This window comes from Capsicum annuum, chromosome 6, assembly GCF_002878395.1.
Source record: "Capsicum annuum cultivar UCD-10X-F1 chromosome 6, UCD10Xv1.1, whole genome shotgun sequence".
Lineage (NCBI taxonomy): Eukaryota > Viridiplantae > Streptophyta > Magnoliopsida > Solanales > Solanaceae > Capsicum > Capsicum annuum.
This window is the reverse complement of record NC_061116.1, coordinates 107,073,274-107,097,136: the sequence shown is the minus strand read 5'-3', so window position 1 is coordinate 107,097,136 and position 23,863 is coordinate 107,073,274. Positions and strand designations below refer to the sequence as shown.

At 32.9% G+C, this 23,863-nt stretch overlaps 1 long non-coding RNA gene across 1 annotated transcript; it reads right to left on the bottom strand.

Moving 5' to 3' along the window:
* Positions 1 to 14,139: 14,139 nt before the first annotated feature.
* LOC107873261 lies at positions 14,140 to 17,115 on the bottom strand. The gene is made up of 2 exons (XR_001675205.2): positions 16,499 to 17,115; positions 14,140 to 14,560 (listed from the first exon to the last, which is right to left on the bottom strand). It is a non-coding gene; the product is annotated as an uncharacterized LOC107873261 (long non-coding RNA).
* Positions 17,116 to 23,863: the final 6,748 nt, after the last annotated feature.

Genomic DNA, 23,863 nt, shown 5'->3' with positions numbered 1-23,863 from the left:
GGTGGTACTTCCCAAGAGATATCTTTACCCTTGGGGAAATGGGAGATGATCAATGTGGACTTCATCACGGGACTTCCGAGGTCCTAAAACCAGTATGACTATATTTGGGTAATTGTTGATAGGCTGACCAAGTCAGCTCACTTCCTGCCTGTGAGGACAAATTATTTGGGAGATTTCTATGCCAAGATTTACATTGAGGAGATAGCCAATCTGCATAGAGCACCTGTGTCCATCATATCTGACCGAGGTACACAATTCTCTTTGCAATTTTAGAGATCTTTTCAGAGGGGTTTAGGTACTTAAGTGAACCTAAGTATGGCTTCTACCCCCAGACTAATGGGTAAGTTGAGAACACTATTCAAACCCTTGAGGATATGTTGTGGGCATGTGTGATTGACTTCAAAGGTAGTTGGGTAGATCACTTGCCTTTGATAGCGTTTGCATATAATAATAGCTACCATGCCAGTATTAAGATGGCTTCTTTTGAAGCGTTGTATGGGAGGAGATATAGGTCGCCAATAGGGTGGTATGAAGTAGGCGAGACTCAGGTTTTTGGGCCTGACCTTGTTCACTAGAAAATGGAGGATGTGACGATCATTGGAGAATGACATAAGACATCCCAGAGTTGACAAAAATCCTATACTGATGTTAGAAGAAGGGAGCTACATTTGGGGTTGGTGATTGGGTGTTTCTCAAAGTTTCTCCTATGAAGGAAGTCATGTATTTTGTAAAGTAAGGGAAGTTAAGTCCTCGCTATATAGGACCATACTAGATTATGAGAAGAATAGGTAAAGTTGTGTATGAGTTAGAGTTACTTATAAATCTGGGTTCTGTTCACCCGGTGTTTCATGTATCCACGTTGAAGAAATGTATGGAGAACCACTCTCTAGTGTTACCCATAGAATAGATCAAAGTGTTAGACTCCCTATCTCATGAAGAAGAGCCTACTACAATCTTGGATCATCAAGTCTGGAAGTTGAGGAGCGAAGAGATAGTTACGGTTAAGGTGTTGTGGAGAAATTAGAAAGTTGAAGAAGTAACTTGGGAATTAGAAGAGGACATGAGAGCAAGGTACCCAAATCTATTTGATCCGGTGAATGATAAGAAAGAAGGTACGATCCTTATCTTACTTTTACTATATCCTTAATATGCTCTTAATCGTATTTGTCTATGCCCCGCACCATCATTCGGGGATGAATGATCCCAAGGAGGAGATAATGTAACACCCGCCAAATCGTCCATGCGTTAGTATCATATATTTTGACTTCCTAAGTGAGTAAACTTTAAACCATATAGAATTTCTTTAATTTTGACTCTTTATAAAGTGAGAAATTGAATGAGATTTTTGTTGATATAAGATTTTTCCAAATTCGATACTCGGGTAAGAAGTTATGGCTAAATTTTAGTACTACTTGTAAAACACCATCATTTTGGTGTTTGGCGTGTCGCAGAGGGGGTCTATTTAATAATTGTCAAATTCTAGTAGCCTAGCACAATTGTGGCGCATCGCGCTGAAGTTCCAAGTCCCAACCAGTGGGAAAAAGCGATGGCTCCGCATCGCGGTGACCCCAAGAATCCAGTTCATCAATTTCCAGTAAGCCACCGAGATAGTGACACGTCGCGGTGACCCATAAAATTGGGCTCCCAGTTATATTTTTTCCAGTTACGTTAAGGGTTAAAAGAGAGATATTTTGGGCAATTACCCTGCCCCGAATCCATCCATAAACATACAATCAATTGCATAACAAAGAACTTTATGCCCAAATCTTCCTTCTCTATAAAGCAAAAACCCTAACCATCTCAAAAACCTTTTCTAAGAATCTCAAGATTCAATCGTGGGTTATCGAAATTGACTGAAGATTTGGAATCCCCAAATCATAGGCTTCAAGAATCAGTTACTAAGTTCATAAGTCAAGGTACGTATGGTTTATCCTAAAACTACATGGGCTTGTTGAAACATTCAAGTATGATTTAAGTTTATCAAGCATGAATTTAGAAAGGGGTTTTGGAATCCATGATTTTAATTATATTTCATGAATGTTTTAGTGATATTGTTATTTTGGCCTTTAGGCCTTTCCCCCTTAAATAAATTTATACGTATATGTATATGTATGAAAATTGAGATTTTAGATCTGTTTCAGAGCACAAATTATGAAATCCCTCTCTTGTGATGAATTTAAGTTTATGATTTTATTGTGAATGGTTTGAAATGCATGATTTATGGTTTGAAAATAGTTTTCTCAATATCATAGTATTTGAACATGATTTAGAGATGATGAGAAGGAGTGTCTTGATATAAGTATGTTCTTGTGTTAAAGACAAAGAATTGCATGTGATTGAGAACTTTGATATGACTACCTTGTGTATTTAAAATGTTGAAAAAGAGAGTTTCTTGCATATGTTTACATGAGTTTTACTACAGCACCAGTTCTGACTTTTCCCGATAGTTTAGATGGGTTTGTTGAGTATTGTGATACTTCTAGAGTTGGTTTGAATTATGTTTTGATGCAGAAGGGTAAGGTTGTGGCCTATTCCTCTAGACAGCTTAAGCACTATGAAAAGAATTACCCCACACATGATCTAGAGTTAACAGTTGTTGTGTTTTCTTTAATGATTTAGAGGCAGTATTTGTATGGGATGCATGTTGATGTGTTCACAGACCACAAAAGCCTGCTATATGCATTTTCTCAGAAGGATCTGAACTTATATTAGAGAAGGTGGTTAGAGTTGTTGAAAGACTATGACATGAATGTTCTGTATCACCTAGGCAAGACCAATGTAGTGCTAGATTCCCTCAGTAGGTTGTCCATGGGTAGTGTTACTGACGTTGAGGATGGTAAGAAGAAGTTATTTCAGGAAGTTCATCAGCTGGCTAGGCTAGGTGTCTATTTGGTTGATTTGGATGAGGGTAGTGTTTGGGTACAGAATAGTTCAGAATCATCTTTGGTTTCTGAAGTAAAAGAAAAGAAGGACAGAGATCCTAATTTAGTTAAGCTGAAAGAGTCAGTCAGAGACCACAAGGTTGAAGTTTTTTCCCAATGGGGAGATGGTATGTTGCGTTGCCAGGGTAGATTATGTGTGCCATGTGTGGATGGTGTGAGACAATAGATTCTTACAGAAGCGTATGGTACGCATTTCTTGATTCATCCAAGGGCCACTAAGATGTACCATAACTTGTGGGAAGTCTATTGGTGGAGTGGGATGAAGAGAGACATTGCAGAGTTTGTGGCTAAGTCCTCCATGTGTCAGCAGGTTAACATTGAGCATCAGAAGCCTAGTATTTCTATGCAGGATTTCAGTATTCCCACATAGAAGTGGGAAGAAGTAAACATGCACTTCGTGATGGGTTTACCGCATACATATCATCAACATGATTTGATTTGGGTCATTGTGGACAGAACTACCAAATCGGCCCATTTCTTATCAATTCATACCTCTTATTCAGTCAAGGACTATGCCAGGCTCTATATCAGAGAGTTTGTTAGGTTGTACGGTGTTCCATTGTCTATCATTTCAGATAGAGGTACATAGTTTACCTCTCACTTTTGGAAAGCCTTCCAAAAGAATCTTGGTACCTAAGTCTACCTCAGTACAGCCTTTCACCCTCAGATAGATAGTCAATCAGAAATGATCATTCATAATTTAGAAGATATGTTGTGAGTGTGTGTTGTTGACTTTAAGGATAGTTGGGATGACCACTTACCTATGATTAAGTTTTCATATAATTCCAACTATCATTCTAGTATTCATATGGCTCCATTTGAGGCTCTTTATGGAAGGAGATGTAGATCTCCTATTAGTTGGTTTGAAGTAGGTGAGGCCACAGTAGTAGGGTCTAACTTAGTATTTAAAGCAGCTCAGAGACGATAGAAATTGTATCCAATGTGAGAAGAAAAGATCTTAAGTTTGAGATTGACGACTTTGTGTATTTGAAAATCTCTTCCATGAAGGGAGTGAGGAGATTTGTCAAGAAGGGGAATCTTAGTCTCTCATATGTTGGTCCTTATAGAATTCTCAGTCTTTTTGGTAAGGTAGCTTATGAGCTTGAGTTGCCTGCAGACTTAGCATCAGTGCACCCAATGTTTCTATCTCCTTGCTAAAGAAGTGCATTGGTGACCTAGCACTTGTAGTCCCTATAGAGAGTGTATATATTCAGAGCAATCTCTCTTATGAGGAAATCCTAGTCAAAATCCTTAATCATCATATTCGTAGATTGAGGAACAAAGAAGTTTCTTTGGTCAAAATTCTTTGGCGAAATTAGTCCGTTAAGGGATCTACTTGGGAAGTAGAAGCAGCCATGCGAACCACGTATCCTCATATCTTCTCCACAAACTCAGACTTAACCTATGGTAACAGTTTTCCTTAGATTTACTCTATCCCATATTCAGTTACAACTACATAGCATTTTCATATAATTCATGCATTCATGAAACAGTTCAGTCATGTGTCATGTCTCCAGAATTCAGTCATGCTTCAGTTATGTATGTCAGTATAAATATAGTTCCTTAGTTACTCTCAGTTCAGTTAGACTCATTTGAGGATGAATGTTCCCAAAGGGGAGATATTGTAAGTCCCCACAAAATCCTAGTCATTTCAGTCCTTTATAACATGCCAAAAGGGTCCCAGTCTTAGAAAAATTCAGCTAAGTGTTAAGTCTTATAAGGATTTTTTAGCCTTTGAAATTGGATGATCTTATTTTCGATCTTTCTAACCTTAGAATTTTAATTTTCAAGTTGATTCATTTTCAAGGATGTCAATAGGTCATATTGGGTGAGTTTTGAAATTTTCTTATTTCGTTTGGGTCATGTTTGGATGGGCAAAATAGCAAGCCAATGTGATCTTGAGGCGTCGCATTGGCTGTCATGTTGCACCCATCGACGCAATGCGTTGGTGATCGCGTCGATCCAATCAATGCAGCGCATCACCAATCGCGTCACTGGATAGTTTTTATGCATTAAATTCTGAGTTTTCAAGGGCATTTAAGTCCTTTTCCCCTCACCCAATTCAAATAAAACTCGAGATTTAATATCCTAAAGGGATAAATACACTCATTATTCTCAAAATCCTCTCAAGAACAAGCCCTAGTTTCATAAAGCCCAAGAATCAAGTCTCAAGAACTCACCATAATCCTCATGAAGTTAACAATCAAGGTATGTTAGGTGTTCATCCTTGGGTTCCTTTCATCCTTGGAGTTCAAGAACCTTTTTTTAAACTACAAGTTTATTGATTTATGATTTACATGTGCAATTCTGGTTGAATTCATGTTTGTGTTTTTTGTGGGTTTTAATTCAAGATTTAACTACAAATTTAATGAACATAAGATGGAATGTATGTATATTGATGTAATTCACATGTTACAATCCTTGAATTTGCAAGTTGCATGTTGTAGTATGATGCCCTATATGTTATTTTTCAAGTGTCACAATCATGCTCCCCAAGTGTTTGATAGAATGTCAATGTGAATTGATAGTATATACATGACATGTTATCATGTGTTCTCATTCATATACAAGTTCATGACTTCCAAGTGTTTGACAAATTGCCTCAGTGAATGAATTGTGAACAATTGACTATTGCTATGCTGTCAAGATTTGTCATGCTTTATTATTATGCTATTGAGTCTTGGGGGTATTTATTACCCAAAATCTAATGTTTATTTAGTTACAGTAGTTATAGAATAGTCCCAGTAAAGGTCAAGAACAATAGTACTCAATCAGTAATAGAACTCAGTGAACTCAGTCCAGTTTAGTCAGTTAACACAATCAGTGTCAACTCAATCAAGCTTAGTACAATCTAGTGATCAGTGTTATTTAGTTGGGAGTAGGATTCAGCACTGAGCGAACCTTAGGATGGGGTCATTCCTACCAACAGAGGGTTTGACCTTTAGTAACAGTCCTTGCATTAGAGAATTACGTAGCCAACATAGGGTAAGACATCCTCCCGCCATACTAGGGTCGACACAACTATTTATATATTTCATGAGTCTTCCTGCCAGATTAGGGTGGACCTAACTTTGTTAGTATCCCTTGGCTAGGTTCTAACACCCTTCCAACTGGGGTCACAGATTTGACCCCAACTCAGTTTATAATTGGGTTATGTCGGTTAGATAATAACTCCCATAGTTACAGTTTCAATCTCAGTCTTAAGTAAAGAACTCAGACAGTTCTACAGAACTATAGCTATCAGTTACTAATTACTTAGCCATAAAAAATAAGTACTCTAGTGTCAGTCTAAACTTTTAGTTATCAGTATTTAGTTATCAGAACTCAGTACCTCTATTTTGGTCTAATTCAGACATACGTTATATGTACAGTATTGCATATTCAACATGTTCAGTAGTTACAGATTTGCATGTACTCTTATCCAGTTACTTTATGATGTTTATTCAGTTAGTTATCATATCATGCATATGAACCCATGTGTACCAGCCTACCTCATTTAGCATACCAGTACATTCCACGTACTGACACATACTCTTTCTTGCGCTATGATATCTCATATCATAGGTTGGGACGCTTAGGGTCCTAAGCGTACTTAGTAGCTCAGGCTATATACAGTAGATATAGTGGTGAGTCCTCATATTTTGAGGACAAAATTTATATATTTAAGTATTTTAGTAGTTTAGTAGTCATTTCAGCCGGAGTTAGTTGGGGGTTTGTCCCATCAACTCCATATTCAGACAGTTAGAAGCTTTTAAACTAGCACAGTCAGTTTTCAGTTTTTCAAATGTTATTATCGGTACATTCAGTATTTATTTTAGGATTTTGAGAACCTTATGGCACATTCAGTTATACTTCCGCATATATCTTCAGTTTTATTATTCAGTGCTCACATTAGGTACCAGTCATGGGTTAGCTTATGATCCTTTGAGGTCGTAAGCACTATGTGATGTCCATGGTGTGACTCAAGGCATTATAGTAACAGAAACTTACGACTAGTAGGGTTAGTCGTAATCAAGGCAGTGAGCTCAATGCTCAAGAATTTTTCAAGGGCCAAAAATCTGGGGTGTTTCAGTTTCTTGGCAACCTGCCACCACCTATAGTTGGTTTTGTGAGGTGGTTATCTTTGAAAATTATTGAGTAATAAAGTGGTTGCTTTGAAGTTACTATATTATAGTTGTTTCTTTTTTATTGGTTATTATGTTTCAATTGTCATGAACTTTACATTATATTCATGGTAATGTTTAACAAAATTAATAACGAAATTAAGGAATTATCAAAAAATACTATTCATTTCATTGTCTAGTGAAGATTCAAAAGGAGGTAGTGTTCTAAATTTTATTTCCCTTTTTCATAATATATATAATAATATTATTAATATGAGAGGATGAATGATAATAAACTTAAAAAAGATGCCACTAGCACTTGTAAATATCTTTTTATTGGTAACTTTATTAAATTCAATGTATTTACATATTTTTAGTGAGATAAATGACAAGTTTAACAATCTACAATATATGGTTTGTGTATTTATTTATTTTCCTGCACTAATAATATACAAAACCCAATAATATAAAAGTAAATAGAGAGAAATACTTGATTGAAAAATAAAATTTAGTCAATAAAGCGAAATGTTGATAATTTTAAAGTTTTTGGTGAAAGCTAAACTTTTTGAAATGGAGAAAAGTTGTCATCATTTTAAAATGAAATTTAATTTGCTGATGCTATTTAAAGTCGATATTGCTTTTTTCTTAAAATAAAGTCGTCCATTATTTATCATCTTCTCAAGGTACTGCAAATAAGGTATGTAGAGACATTAATGTATTCTAACTTTTCAATCTTTGCTGTCTCACAATCACAATGACTCATCATCGATTTTTCTATCTTTTTAACTTGAAAATAGACACTGTTGATCAAATATGCGTGAGCTTAGAAGAATTAAAGGAAATAATTAAAGCTCTACCAGATCGTAAAGAATTAGAAGAAAAATTATTGAATTTATCAAAGCGAATTCACGCATTAGACTGTCTTCTATGGGGTTTACTTATTCGATTGGGAATTGATGTTGATGTATGCTTTCAAACTCCACCTTCACCCCCTCGTGAATGAATATGTGTTGTACTTATTGATATGAATTTAAATTATTTTCATTAACCTTCAATTGTTATGAATGAATGATTGTTGTTATTTGAAGATTAATGAACTTGTCGAGTTTATCATATTTTGAGTGTATTATTTAATTTTTGTCACTGCATTTCCCATTGCAAAATGCAAAGGGAAAAACAAAACTTTCAATAGGCTAGGTTTAGTTAGGCACCAATTTTTCCTCCTAACCCTTAACTTTCTCTCCAAATCTGATTTTATATTACTTAATTCATTTAATTAGTCATTTCTATCACCAACCATTAAGTAGATGTAATAATTATTTTGCAATTTCCCCAAGCAAAGCATGTCATTAGGGCGGCTCGACATTAATTGAACGTCATAATTTTTTTTCGTTTATGTAGAAAAATCATTAAGTGTAAAATTTCTTAGAAACACAAATGGATTTGGTTTTAATTTCTTATTTTTATTTTTTGATATAATTTGATATTAAACATAAATTACCAAAGAAAACATTTTACTTTCAATAGACACAAAGATTTTAACTACTTATGGCTGATCAACTTTGTCTTCATTAATTAGCTTGAATTCCCAAAGCAATCTAAATGAGACACAATTACATACTATAAAACACCAATTACTTTTATACTTAAATTATGTCATTTGATGGTTAAGACTTAAGATATGGAAAATATCCTACCTAAATGACAAAAACATTAAAAATCAATACTTACTCAACCTATTTGCCTGTGAAAATAAGGTTTTATTTTTCAGAAATTTATTTCACTTTATTCCGAATACAAGTCAAAGTTGGTGTTTGGCCATGATAATTAGAAATACAACTTTGTGTGTGAACTTTTTTCACACCCACTTCTATTACAAATAATTAAAAACAACTCTAATTTATATTCATGAACAAACACAATTGCAACTCTAACTACAAATCCAACTCCAACTTCATGTTCAATAAATTTTTATTTTCATGGCCAAACGCCTACTAAAGTTGGCTAACTAAAATCTCACTTATCCACTATACAAATTGGGATTAACATTGCGCTAAACTACTCATCTACTCAACTTCAATTTCAGAAAACTCCATTTCATCTAAAACCACCTTTACTTTTGAGGCAAAACAATCTTCTACATGAGTTGAGGTAATTTATTTTTTCTTGTTATAACATGACAAGTATGAAATTGAATTATTTTGTTGTTAACTTTGTCATTCATATTTTTCCCTGTTAAAATTGAAGTATTATATTTAGGACTTAGGTTATTTATATTGCATCTCTGGTTTAGATTTTACTTTTGAAATATTTTCTTTTATTAAGTGCTAATATTTTTTATTTGTCCATGTTATAACGATGGAAAATCTAGCATGGGACATGGCTGTTTGATGAACACAGTCAGAAAACTTCAAAGGATTGTTCATGAATTTAGATAGGAGTTGACCACGACTAGAGCAAGGTTGCTTTGGGAGATACAAAGAATGATTGGTCTGCTGTCAAATTGGTTTCAGGATGATAATGATAATAACAATAACAATAATAATAATTAAGCTTATATTTTTTTTATAATTGTACGTATTTTATTTAGTTTTGGTTGTACCTAGTAATATGTAAATTGTTTTTTTGTTAGATCTAGTTTGTTCTTGAATGGGTACCGTTTTTATTATTAATGAAAAAAATCTATGTTTGATCCTTTTCAGTTTAGTCTAATTTTTTTTATTTCATCCATTTATTAAGATTTTGAGTCGTTTGAAAGTTTTAGCGTGAAGGAGCGAAATAAATCAATTACAACTCGGGTATCACATAAATAATCTCACAGCAAATCAACTTGATGGAATTTTATAATGACAATTGATCCACTCTATAAGATAAACAAATTAGAAATCTAGTTAATGCATTTTACAACGATACATTGAATATAGTACAAATACAGAATAGGAGTATACTTTGAGTAAAAATACTAATCACATATAGTATAGTTTATCACATATATAATATTTTAAAAAAAATTCAATTTTATTTATTTAAGTAACTATAGCATAATGTTAAAAAGAATAAAGGATTTCTGTCGAGCAATTCTCTGGTAGAGGTGATGGTCATGCGTCAACTTTAAAGTATTTAGGTCACGAGTTTGAGAACTCAATTCAAATTTGATTTCCTTTCTGAATATGTCAATTATGATTTTAATTACAAAAAAAATCTTGATTTTTTGACAACATAAACAAATAATAAATATGTTTACCAAAACAATTTATAATTTACCTCAATTCAACAGCTGGGTTTTTTATAAAAAATAAATTGACACTTTACTATCAAATAAATCATCCTCTTTTTCATTAAAATTGCAAATATCATTTTTCTAAATTGATTGTTTTTAAATTTCTTTATATAACTCAAAAATATTTATCATAATAGGAAATTCAAAGACACATTGAAATTTAGATTGAAATAGAGATATGTAGGACATTTAAAGAATTTACATTGAAATAAAAAATTATAATTAAAGTCAAGTTGTTGATAAGGCTTCATAAGCATTGAATATCCCTTTCAAGAGAGAAAATTCTATTTAAAGGTGTTCTTGGGTTAAAGAATAATCCAGCACTCATTACTGCTTTTCAAAAATTCAATGATAATATTCAGTACTTTGATTATTCATTCAATATTTACTAAGAATTTGTAGTACTAACCTATTCATTTTCTTTTTCTACTAGGACAAAATCAAAAAGATTTATGTGAAGCTGGTGAATCTGGACTGCAAGTTGGAGGGTTTTCAACAAGAAGTGTCTACACGCATCGATGTGATGCAAGAAAATTTTGAGCGGCTGAAAAATGACCATGAGGCTTTGGATTTCCAAGTTGATACTTTGGATAACAAGATAATGGCTATACTTGAACGATTAGGCATCGATCATAGTGTTCCTTTTTCTCCTCCTTCATCGGCTCCTTCAACACCTCCTTCAACACCATCTACACCCCCCTCCTCCGTACAATTTCCCGCCTCAGTGATGTATTAGTTGTTTTTGATTTGTAATTATTTTTTAAATGAACGAAGTATTTTGTGTAGCCTAATATTTTTTTATCTATGTCTATAATATTTAGTTGATTTTATTTCTACCCAGTTTTTGAACATATTCCTTAATAAAAGAAAGAACCACGGTTTCAAATGTAAATGACATATAACTCAACTGAAAGTAAAAGCAAGCGCGTTTTAGGAAATGACTTCATATCATAATAAAATGTGTCTGTAATAAAAAAGGAATGATAAAATAGTGTGTACGTTGACAGCCTTATACTATATTAGGACCTCGACAATATCTATAACTCATCATCCTAAGCCATTTATGGAACTGCATTTCTGTGTTTGTCTCAACATTCTTGACCATTTCTCTTACTCCCATATATATCCTTAACTACAATGGATAGAACCTCAACTAGTTCAAGAAGAAAGACTTAAAACCTTTTCACGTCTCCAAAAGTGCTCGAGAAGCTATGCTCGAAAATAAAGAACAATGTGATGTCCTTGAGAATGAGATAACCCAAATCATCAAACTTCTCATCAACCAGGAGGAAGAAGGCTGGATTGATTTTTCCTACTTTTGATCCAAGGCCCTTGACAAAAGTCTTTGACATATACCAGAAGGTCCTGAGGGATAATCGCATATATGGGAAGGGGGAAGTGGTATGGCTTCTGACTGGGGTTAATACTTGTTACTTTTCTTCCCCGTGGTTGAAAAATTAACGGATTATTTAGTTCTTTACATATGAAATTGTCTTTTCTCTTTTATTGTTAATGTTATTTTGTGTAATTGCTATTCCTGCTTTTTAAAGGTTCCTTTATTTTCATTCTTTGATTTATGATAGGGCAAACCTTGATTTAGATTATACCTTGTAAATTTTCTCGTTATTAATTTAGAGCTATTCATTAAGATACTGAACAAGTTGAGACCTAATCCATAAGACAATTAACTACCTAACAAACAACAACATGAGACGTTTTAATAAACAGATTTTTATTACATATGTGTGAATACTCCTTGAACAAGCAAAGCCATGATTACTCAACATTAAAACTATATTTAAATTGAGAAGCATTATTTACAACTTAATCAAATTCAAAAAATGAGATTTAAAAATTATTAACATGATTTAAACAGATAAAAAGATATAAAAAAAAATAGTGAAATTTGAACAATTTATTCGTCATTGAATTTACCACTCCAAAATAGTGTTGCTCAACTCATGATTCTTAACCTTTATTTCATAATTTTGTTGCTCAATGATAAGGGTCCTAATAGTTAGCCTTCCCAAAATCAGTGAAATGAAGTATTACTTGGTTGTCACAAAATTGTTGAAATCTCATTTCTCACAATCAATAAGGATTCAAATCGTGTCACATCTTTTAAATCGACCTGCATAAACAATTATTTGGTGTGATTTTAGAAGGCGTAAGCATGACATTGGATCCTCAATGGAGCTAAGAGATGTATTGTTCCAACTACTTACTCAACTACTATCGCTTTGACATAGCTGTATTTTTTAAAATTACTTTCCGTTGTGCCAATTTCATTTGGTTCCAATAGAAAATAAGTAACGATGTAGCATATTATATGACCATTTTTTTAGTACAAATTCATTTAGGCAAGAGCTATTCCATAACAATTTTTTCAAGATTTTAAGATGAATTTTATGTCATTCATGCAAAATTGAGTTGCAAGCTCATTGCTTAAAGAGGAGAAAGTTTGACGGTTGATAGGTCACATCATTCTTAATGGACTTTCATAGTGAAATATTATGACAAGCTTGACATATGGTGCTCAATTTAACTAAGATATTTTTTGTTCCAACTACTCAGTCAACAACTTGCTCTTCGACGTCACTATATTTTTTAAAGTTTCATTGTGTCGATTTTGTTCGTTCCAATGGAAAATGCATTACGGTATAGTATATTATATGATTTTTTTTTTACTAAGGATTCATTTAGGCAAGAGATAATCCCTAATAAAAATCTTCAGGATTATGAGGTGGAAAATTTATGGCCTTCCTGCAGAATTGAGTTTTGCTATCTCAATGCTTAAAAATAAGAAGAGCAAGTTGGAGGGTAGAAATATTTTGGTCACTTTATTTTAATGAAATTGAATAGTGAAAGATTATGTAATCAAATAATTGTGATTTTAGATCAGGTAAGCATGAAATAGGGTCCCCAATGGTTACAACTACTCACTCACTACTCACTCAGCAACTTGCACTATGATGTCACTTTATTTTTAAAGTTACATTTCGTTATACTGATTTCGTTCGATTTGAATGGAAAATAAGTAATGGTGTAGTATATTTATATGATCATTTTTTACTACGAAGTTATTTAGTAAGAGCTATTTCGGAATAAAAAATTTCCAAGCTTATGAGGTGTATTTTATATCATTCGTGCAAAATTATGTTTTGCTAGCCCATTGCTCAAACATGAGAAGAGCAAGTTGACAGGTTGACAGGTCACATCCTTCTTAATAGGCTAGCATAGTGACACTACTAAAAAAAGAAAAAAACCAACCACAAGTGGTCAATTTTCCCCAATTTCAGACCACAAAACCGATCAAAATGTGTGGTCAAAAAAGTAGTGATGGTTTTTTAAAAACAGACCACAAGTGGTCGGTTTTTTAATATATATATATATATATATATATATAAAATATTAAAATTTATTACTATTTTATTAAAATAGAAAAATGATTTTAAAAAATAAAAAATTCAAAATATACCGACCACAAGTGGTCGTTTTTTTTAAATTAATTAATTAATTTTTAAAAAAACCAACCACATGTGATCGATTTTTTATTTGAATTAATTAATTAATTTATAAAAAACCAACCACATGTGGTAGGATTTTTGTAAAAATAAATAAAAATAACCGACCACATGCGATCGATTTTTTGTAAAAAAAAAATTCACAAAAACCTACCACATGTGGTCGGTTTTTTGTAAAAAAAAAAAATCAGGAAAATCTACCACATGTGATCGTTTTTTTTTGATAATTTTGTAAAAAAAAAATATTGAAAATTTTCAAAATACAAACATTAAAAATCAAATTATTTACAATGCAGCCCACCAATCATATACAATCATTAAAAATCAAATCAAATTATTTATAATACAACCCACCAATCATTTAATATACAATCAACCAACCACCATAAGAATACAAACATTAAAAATCAAATTATTTACAAAATTTATCGAGGTTCCAAATCCAAACTATAAAACATAAAAAATACAAAAACTACAACTCATCATCTGCATCTTCAATCTCAACATCACCCATTCTATTATCAATATTTCGTTCATATATCCAGTTATAATCAGGTTCCATCAACACGATCAATCACATTCAAGTAATTAGTTCAAGTCACAAAAGCTCACATTTCAAATACTTACACCTAAACATTTTGAAGTGAATAATTCAATTCACAAGTTACCAAACTAAACTAAATCCAAATGAAAAGTTCATGTTTCCAGTACCTACAGTTAAACATTGCGAAGTCACTAATTCACTTCTAAAGTGACCATACTACAAAAATCAAAACGCAAGTTCACATTTCAAGTACCTTACCATAATTCAAATAACTACATTTAAACATTTTCAAGTCACTTCACAAGTTACCTAACTAAACTAAATTCAAAATGAAAAGTTCACATTTCAAGTATCTAACACCTAAACATTTTCAAGTCAATAATTCACTTCGCAAGTTACCAAACAAAACTTAATTCAAAATGAAAAGTTCACATTTCAAGTCCTACACCTAAACATTTTCAAGTCACTAAGTCACCTCACAAGTTACCAAACTAAACTAAATTCAAAATGAAAAGTTCACATTTCAAGTACCTACCCTTAAACATTTTCAAGTCACTAACTTATTTCTCAAGTGACCACACTTAACTATATTCAAAACACAAGTCCACCTTTCAAGTAACTACAATTAAACATTTTCGACTCACTAATGCACTTCTCAAGTGACCACACTAACTAAATTCAAAACACAAGTTCATATTTTAAGTACCTACACTTAAACATTTTAAAGTCACTAATTCACTTCTCAAGTGACCACATTTCACTATATTCAAAACACAAGCCCACCTTTCAAGTAACCACACTAAAAACATTTTGACTCACTAATGAACTTCTCAAGTGACCACACTTAACTAAGAGAAACATCAGGTTCACCACATTTTAAGTACATATCCATCAATGCATTCCCAAGAAACATATCAAAGTTCAACTTATAACTCCACACATATTCATGCAACTTCTGGCCTAATCTCAAATCCTCTAATTTCGCACAAACGGATATCACAACCACCATCATCTTTTGGTCAACCCTTAACCCATCATCTACCATTTCAAAGAACAAATCTATTATCAACAATTGTTGATAACCCTCAATGTGTAATAAAAAAAGATTAAACTAAAACTAATTTTTACAAATCCCTTTTCTTTTTTCTCTCATAAATTGATTACTTAAATTATTCCACTGATAAAGAAGAAAAGGTCAAAAGTACAATATAATAATGAAAAGAGATGCAGAGTGAAATTTAACCTTCTAATCAAATCTATTTGATAGCACAAAATTACTCTGAGAACTAGTAGTAGCAAGTTTTTAGTTTCTTGTAGTCACTTTTGTACAAACGACTTTCAAACCAAAAATTACCCTGTAAAGTCCTGCAATCGGAGGGAAAGTAAGAAGGAAAAATCTTTTAGGAAAATCAATTGTCCTTCAAATCGGAGGTACCAAATTTGTATTTACCATAAAATAAAAAGAACTACTACGTGGCAACACATCTACATCTACTTTACAGAAAGAAAATTAAAAATAACTCAATTAAGTATTTGAAATTACCATAAATAACTAAGAGAACAGTACTAATTTAAGAGAGAATAAATAACAGTCATATATCAACATCGGTATTTACCATAAAGAAGATATCAATCCCGTAATTCCAACTAAGTTATACCAGAATTTAAGAATGTCAAAGCAGTCATCGAAATCGTGCCGTAATTGTAGCGTGAAAATCAATCTAAAAAAATCATATCTATAAGACACATAGGGCTTTCCCTAATTAAAGTAGTAATAATCTGTCATAATCATTCAAACAAAGACATCATCCAATAATTAAAGGAACGTAAAGACAATCAATTTAATGGAAAAAACTGATATTGTAGACATAAAAAATAACCACACGAATCTCGTAATAAACTTTTTTTTGAGTAAAAATGTTACGACTCTAGCAAAACCTAGGGTTAAAAAATTAGGTATTTTCGTATACGAGGATCTAAATACATTGGCATACCAAAAATACAAGAATCACTTTTAAAATTCTAATCAAATTTATTCAATTTCAAATACCATATAAAAATGTTAAAAAGAAGTAGAAGAAATGAAAAACTTTGAGAAATCAAACCTGAAATGGGTTCCGAAGAACCTGTCGTTTTTTGGTGGGTGAGCGGTTGTGGTTCGCTTTTGATTGGTCGAAGAACGGGCTGGACGGGGTTGAATCGCAGCTAGGATTTGGTCGCTGCTGGCAAGGGGGCTATTCAGAGGGGTCTTGCCAGCTGACTTCGCCGCTTCATGGCTAGGTTGCAGCGGTGAGGGACGTAGCGGTGGCTGGCGGCGTTGCTGCTGGTGGCGCTGGTTCGGGGTCTCGCTGGTGATGGAGACGGCGGGTGAAGGCTGCTAACGGCGGCATAGTTCAGAGGGCTCTTAGAGTTGTCTCGCCTGCCATGGAGGCAATAGAGCGATACTGGTCATATGTCGTTATTGGTTGAGGAGAGGAGAGAAGGGGAGGGAGAGAAGATGGGGGAGGCGGAAGTAGAAAGAAAAAGGTAAATAAAATTAGGATTTGGGGGTGTTTGATTTTAAAAAGGGAAGAAAAGGTTTTGATTCTTAGCCGTTTTATCAATTTTTGATCAACGGCTGATATTTAATAAGCTGAGAATTTGATTAAAACTGGAATGAATTTTAACAATTGCCTATAATTGTACGAAGAGGGCTAAAATTGTAATGATCTGAGTAAAAATATTGAGGCTAAGAGAGAAATAAATTAGGCAAAGTTATCTTAATTTAGATCGTTATTTTAAAATAGTAATAATAATAATAGTAAATAATAATAATAAATACTAACAAAATAAGTAATACTAAATATTGAAAAAGAAAATAATGTATTTGTAAAATATGGGTGTGCATAATTACGTGAAAAGTAATTTAATAAATAAAATTACATAAAAGTGTCGTTTTTGAGATGTGAAGGTTGAGAAGTTGATCAAAATTAAAATAAAGATCACAATTTGGTCATAATTGTAATGGATCAAATAAAATTAGGCTAACATTATAAGAAATTGAATAAATTGGGTTTAAAAAATGAATAAATTAGGCAAAGTAATTTAATTAGGCTGATATTTAAATTCTAGTGGTAGTATATTTCCTCAATCGTATAATAATATCAATGAATTTTACAAATTATGATAAATTTTTGGTTAATTAGCTTTTAAATGCAATATTATATATATATATATAAATAACGTAATACTACTCTTACGTTATTACAACTTTAACAATATACGCGTGTCTACATTGACCCAAAATAGTATATCTACTTTCTCAATAGTATGATATATATCAACGTATCATTCAAACTATTTTGATATATAGATTCAGTTATCTAGCTTTCGATTACTACACGAGATATACGTATATATACATATATTCAATTGTCTATCGGCTTTCACATACGTACTATAAACATCACATACAGGATTTTACCATCCCATATAATAATATATTACATTATTAATTATGACTGGAAGAGTAACATAATATCATTATCTCAACCGTATGACATATATATACACATATTCATTAAACAAAGATTATGCATGTTTAACGTCATTTAATGTATATACAAAGGAAAATATTTATTTTATATATTTAAACATAAGCAAAAGATAAAGATTTTGTTTAACATAATTTTTTTATTTTATTTGAATTATATTTTAGTGTAATTTTGTCACAAAATTTAAGAATTATTGAATTTTATTATTATTATTATTATACTGGCTATCGACTACGTGTGATCAGTGTAATTTTAAAAAATTATATATATAATACATTATATGTATAACTATTTTTAATAAAAATAATATATATATATATATATATATATATATTTGATTATATATATATAATTTGATGTTACTAAAAATTATTTATTTTTAATTTTTTTTTTTAGTTCAAAAACCAACGGCAAGTAGTCGGTTTTTTAAAAAATAAATTAAAAACGTATTTTTAAAAACCGACGACATGTGGTCGGGTTTTAAAAATATTTTAAATTATATTTTAAAAAACCGTCCACAAGTGGTCGGTTTTTCAAATATTTTTAACTATTTGTTTTTTAAAAAACGGCCACAAGTGGTTGTTTTTTTTTAAAATAAATTTAAAAAGTATTTTTAAAAACCTACCACAAGTGTTCATTTTTTTTAAATATTTTTTAATTAAATTTTTTAAAAAAATTGATCACTTATGGTCGATTTTTTTAAAATAAATTTAAAATGTATTATTATAAACCTACCACAAGTGGTCGGTTTTTTAAAATATTTTTTACTTAAATTTTAAAAAAAAAAACTAACCACTTGTGGTCCGTTTTTTTAAAAATAAACTTAAAAAGTATTTTTATAAACCTACCACTTGTGGTAGGTTTTTTAAAATATTTTTTAATTAAATTTTACAAAAAACGACCACTTCTGGTTGGTTTTTTAAAAAATAAATTTAAAAAGTATTTTTAAAAATCGAACACAAGTGGTCGGTTTTTTTAAAATATTTTTTAATTATTCAAAAAAAAAAAAAATTCGACCACAAGTGGTTGGTCTTGTTATTTTTTTTTTATTTTATTTGTAAAATAATTAATAATTAATATTAAAATTATTGAAATAATTATTTTGGTTTTTTAAAATATAAAAACGACAACATGTGGTCGCTTTTAAAAAGATAAAAATAAATTTAAAAAGAAAAAACCTACCACTTGTGGTCGATTTTTGTGGTCGTTTTTTTGGATTCTTTTAGTAGTGTGAAAGATTACGACAAGCATGATATAGGGTACTCAATTGACCTAAGATATTTATTGTTTCAACTACCCACTCAACTGTTATCGCTTTGACGTCACTGCATTCTTAAAGTTACTTTTTGTTATTCTGATTTCATTCGGTTCGAATAGAAAATGCATAACGTTGTAGTATATTTATAAGATTATTTTTAACTATGGATTCATTAAGCATGATCTTTTCAGGAAGATAATTTTTCCAAGCTTATGAGGTTGATTTTGTGTCATTCGTGCAAAATTGAGTTTTGCAAGCTCATTGCTCAAACATGAGAAGAGCAAGCTGGAGGGTTGATAGGTCACATCCTTCTTAATGGACTTTCATAGTGATAGATTATGACAAGCATGATATAAGATGCTTAATTGACCTAATAGATTTATTGTTCCAACTACTCACTCAACTACTATCGCTTTAACGTACTGTATTTTTTAAAGTTATTTTTCATTATACTGATTTTGTTCGGTTTGAATAGAAAATATACGGCGGTGTAGTATATTTATATGATCATTTTAACTATGGATTTATTAAGCAAGAGCTATTTGGGAATAAAATTTGCCAAGCTTATGAGGTGAATTTTGTGTCATTCGTGCAAAATTGAGTTTTGCAAGCTCAATGCTCAAACATGAGAAGAGCAAGTTTGAGGGTTGATAAGTCACATACTTCTTATTGGACTTGCATACTGAAAGATTATGAAAACCATGACATAAGGTGCTCAATTGACCTAAGCAATTTATCGTTTCAACTACTCACTCAACTACTACCGCTTTGATGTCACCATATTCTTAAAGTTACTTTTCTTTATCCCAATTTCATAATTTTTCATTATATTACGTTCAACAAAAACAATTTCAACACATTATTTATCATAGATTTCACTAGACTAACATATTGTTGCTTGTACCGCATGGTTCATAATTTTGCTGCCAAATGATACAAATAAACCCCCAGAAAAATCACATAATTTAACTAAAAGTAATCTACAACCGTTTCAGTAGTTATTAATGCATTACTACGCCCTCTATAAATATGTGTTGAACATCTGTTCCACAACATTCATTTCTATTTCTCAATCATTGCAAAAATATAAAAAAATTACAAATGGAGAGAACACCCTTAAGAGGAACAAATCTTATAGGGGTTAGCAATTCCCCTAATGCCCTAGAGAAACTTTATGAAGATCATAAGAAGAAGTGCGAATTACTTGAGGATGATCTCACCAAGCTCATTAAGCATTTGTACACCTGGAAAGGTAGAATCTATGTTGAAATGGTCTTGCTGAATGAACAAGATACCTTGAATAAATCTTTTCACATCTATCAGAATAAACTTCTTGAATTCTGCATTGCTCACTCCCTTAGAAGAGACACCGATGTTGCAGAACCACAACAGTCTTGGCAGGCCAACCAAAGCGAGCCAAGTGATGCTTTATAAAGTTGACTAAGAAAGAGGGGTGTGTTCTAGGACTCTTTGCACGACCCGCCCTGGGGCCTTGTCATAATGGGTGTCCTAAGTCCATCTAGGACCGGAGACCACCTCCGTTACCCAACCCAACATCTAGCCGCCTGCCCTGAGTTGACTGAATTTTGATCATGTAACAAAATAGTGTAATAGCTCACACAAATACTCTGGGATAAGATCACAACTGTGACTGACCCAACCGAGTCTAACCATCCCATTCCAATAATCCAACCATACCGAACTATACCAAAATAAGGGCCATAAACCAGGCCATAACGAAAGACGTTACAAAACATAATATAATTAAAGACACGAGTCGTACCCTCCGATATGATTGGTTTCCACCACTCGTATCCTGGCCTCAACCCTTGGATCAAAAACTCTCCAGCATACGACTCATCCAACCAAGTCATATTGATAGCATACAATTCGTACCCTTCATCCATACCCCTAGAAGATTTACACCCAAGAAAGACTTAGATATTGTCCACTATACGAGTCTTGGGTACGACTCATACCCTGGATTACGGATCATAGTGAGACACTCGTACTCAGATCCAGAGAGACTGAATTTCTTCTACCTTCCCTGTACGAGTAGTGAAGAAGTGTAGAACACTTTGGTTGGTTGTTGACCAACGGAAAGCATGGGATCAAAAAAGGCAGAATTTATGCAATTTCCAAGTAACCAAGTCTAAGATTAAGTGAAGGAACTAAACGATCCATAACCACTAATATGACTTGTACACTAAAGTCATATCCATTCCAATAACCAAATCCATCCCACCAACCATCACTGGTCAGTATATGACTGGACCATACCATCAGTACCCCAACATATGACTCGTATCCATGAGTCATATTTGGTCCAGAGACCTAAATTCCAAGAAATTTTTTATAGTCAAGAAACTAGGGTGTTTCAGTCTCCCCCACTAGGAACATTCGTCCCTAAATGACGGACAAGGTAGGGGTAGCCACTAGCACAAGTTATTTGCATCACGTTATAAAAAATATTCTTAATCTTTAACAAAGTCCAAAACCAAAGAGGCATAGATATAAATCATTCCTTTAACAAACTCTGAAAATAAAGATGTGTTGAAGGCACATACCTTTCACACGAATCCCAGGAGCAGAAAAAAATGGGGATATTTGGACTTCATGTCCTCTTCAGATTCCTATGTTCAAATGGGGATATTTGGACTTCATGTCCTCTTCAGATTCCTATGTAGCTTCTTCCAGCTTATGGTTTTGCCAAAGAACCTTAACGAAAGCCACATCTTTGGTCCCCAACCGACGAACCTGCCTATCCAAGATCTCAACCAGGACCTCTTTATAAGACAAAGAATTAGTGATACCCAATATTTCCAAAGGAACAACTGAAGAAGAATCACGAATGCACTTCCTCGATATGGAAACATGAAAGATCGGATGAACCAAGCTCAAACTCGAAGGAAACACCATGTCATAAACCACATTACCAATTCTCCGTAAAACCTCATAAGGACCCATATACCGGGGACTGAGCTTCCCCTTATTGCCAAACCACACTACTCCCTTCATGGGAATACCTTGAGGAAAACCTTATCCTCAAGCTCAAATTCCAAGTATCTACACCTAACATCCACATAGGATTTTTACTAGCTTTGGGTAGCCTTAATCCTATCCTGAATCACCTTCACCTTCTTCATATCCCGGTAAACCAAGTTAGGACCAAACATATCTGCCTTACCAGGATCAAACCAACTAATAATAGATCTATAACTCCCACCATACAATGCCTCAAAAGGGGCCATACCAATACTAGAATGATAGCTATTTTGTAAGAAAACTCTACCAAAGGTAGATGATCAACCCAATTGCCACCATAATCAATTACACAAGCCCAAAATATATCCTCTACTGTTTGAATAGGTATCTTCGCTTGCCCATCCATCTGTGGATGGAAAGCAGTACTCAGGCTCACCCTGGTCCCCAATCTTCTCAGAAAAGATCTCTAAAAGTGCGATGTAAAATGACTTTCACAATCAGAAATAATCAAAATAGGCACCCCATGCAACTTTCAATCTCCTAAAAATACAACTTCACATAGTCCATACTGGTAAAAAGTGCGCAGAATTAGTCATCTTGTCCACCATGACCCAAATCAAATCATATTGATTTCGAGATAGAGGAAGATCGGTAACAAAATCCATATTGATCACTTTACACTTCAATTCAGGAAAATTAATTTCTTGATAAACCCTCCTGGCCTCATGTGTTTAACCTTAACCTATTGACACACCATATACTTGGCCATGAAATCAGCCATATCCCACTTCATACCATACCACTAATTGATCTCCTTGAGATCATGATACATCTTAGTCAAGCCGAGATGAACAACATAGCGCGACTCATGTGCCTCAGCCAAAATCCTTTATCGCAACCCATAAATATTAGGAACTCACAACCTTTCTTGGTATTGTAAAGTACCATCACCATTGATCTCAAACACCACTACCTTTTGCCCACCAACACCACTCTTGATTTTCATCAAGATAGGATCTAGCACTTGCTTCTCCTTAATCTCTGACCAAGAGACAATTAAATCACTTCTTGCACCATAACACCATTATCCTTAGAGTCTAAAAGGAGAACTCCAAGATTAGCCAAGCGGTGAATATCCTTCACTAATTCCCGTTTTTCTTCCACTACTTAATCCAAACTCCCCATGGATAACTTGCTAAGAGCATCAACAACCACACTAGCCTTACCTGGGTGATAGTTAAGACTCATATCATAATCTTTGAGAAGCTCAAGCTATCTCCCCTGCCTGAGACTAAGCTATTTTTGAGTGAACACATACTTTAGACTCTTATAATCAGAAAAGATATCGACGTAAATACCATAAAAATAGTGCCGCCATATTTTCAAAGTAAACACAACCGCCAACAGCTCCAAATCATAAGTAGGATAATTTCTCTCATGTACTTCCAACTGCCTGGAAGCATAGGCAATTACCTTCCCATGCTACATCAACACACAACTGAGACCTACCCAGGATGCATTGTAATAAACCACAAACCTATCATTGCATTTCGGCAAAGTCAAAATTAGAGTCGAAGTTAACTTATTATTTAACTTCTCAAAACTCCCTTCAAAATTATCTGACTAAGAAAACTTAACCTTCTTTTAAGTTAACTTGGTCAAAGGAGCAGTTATCGATGAGAAGCTTTCCATAA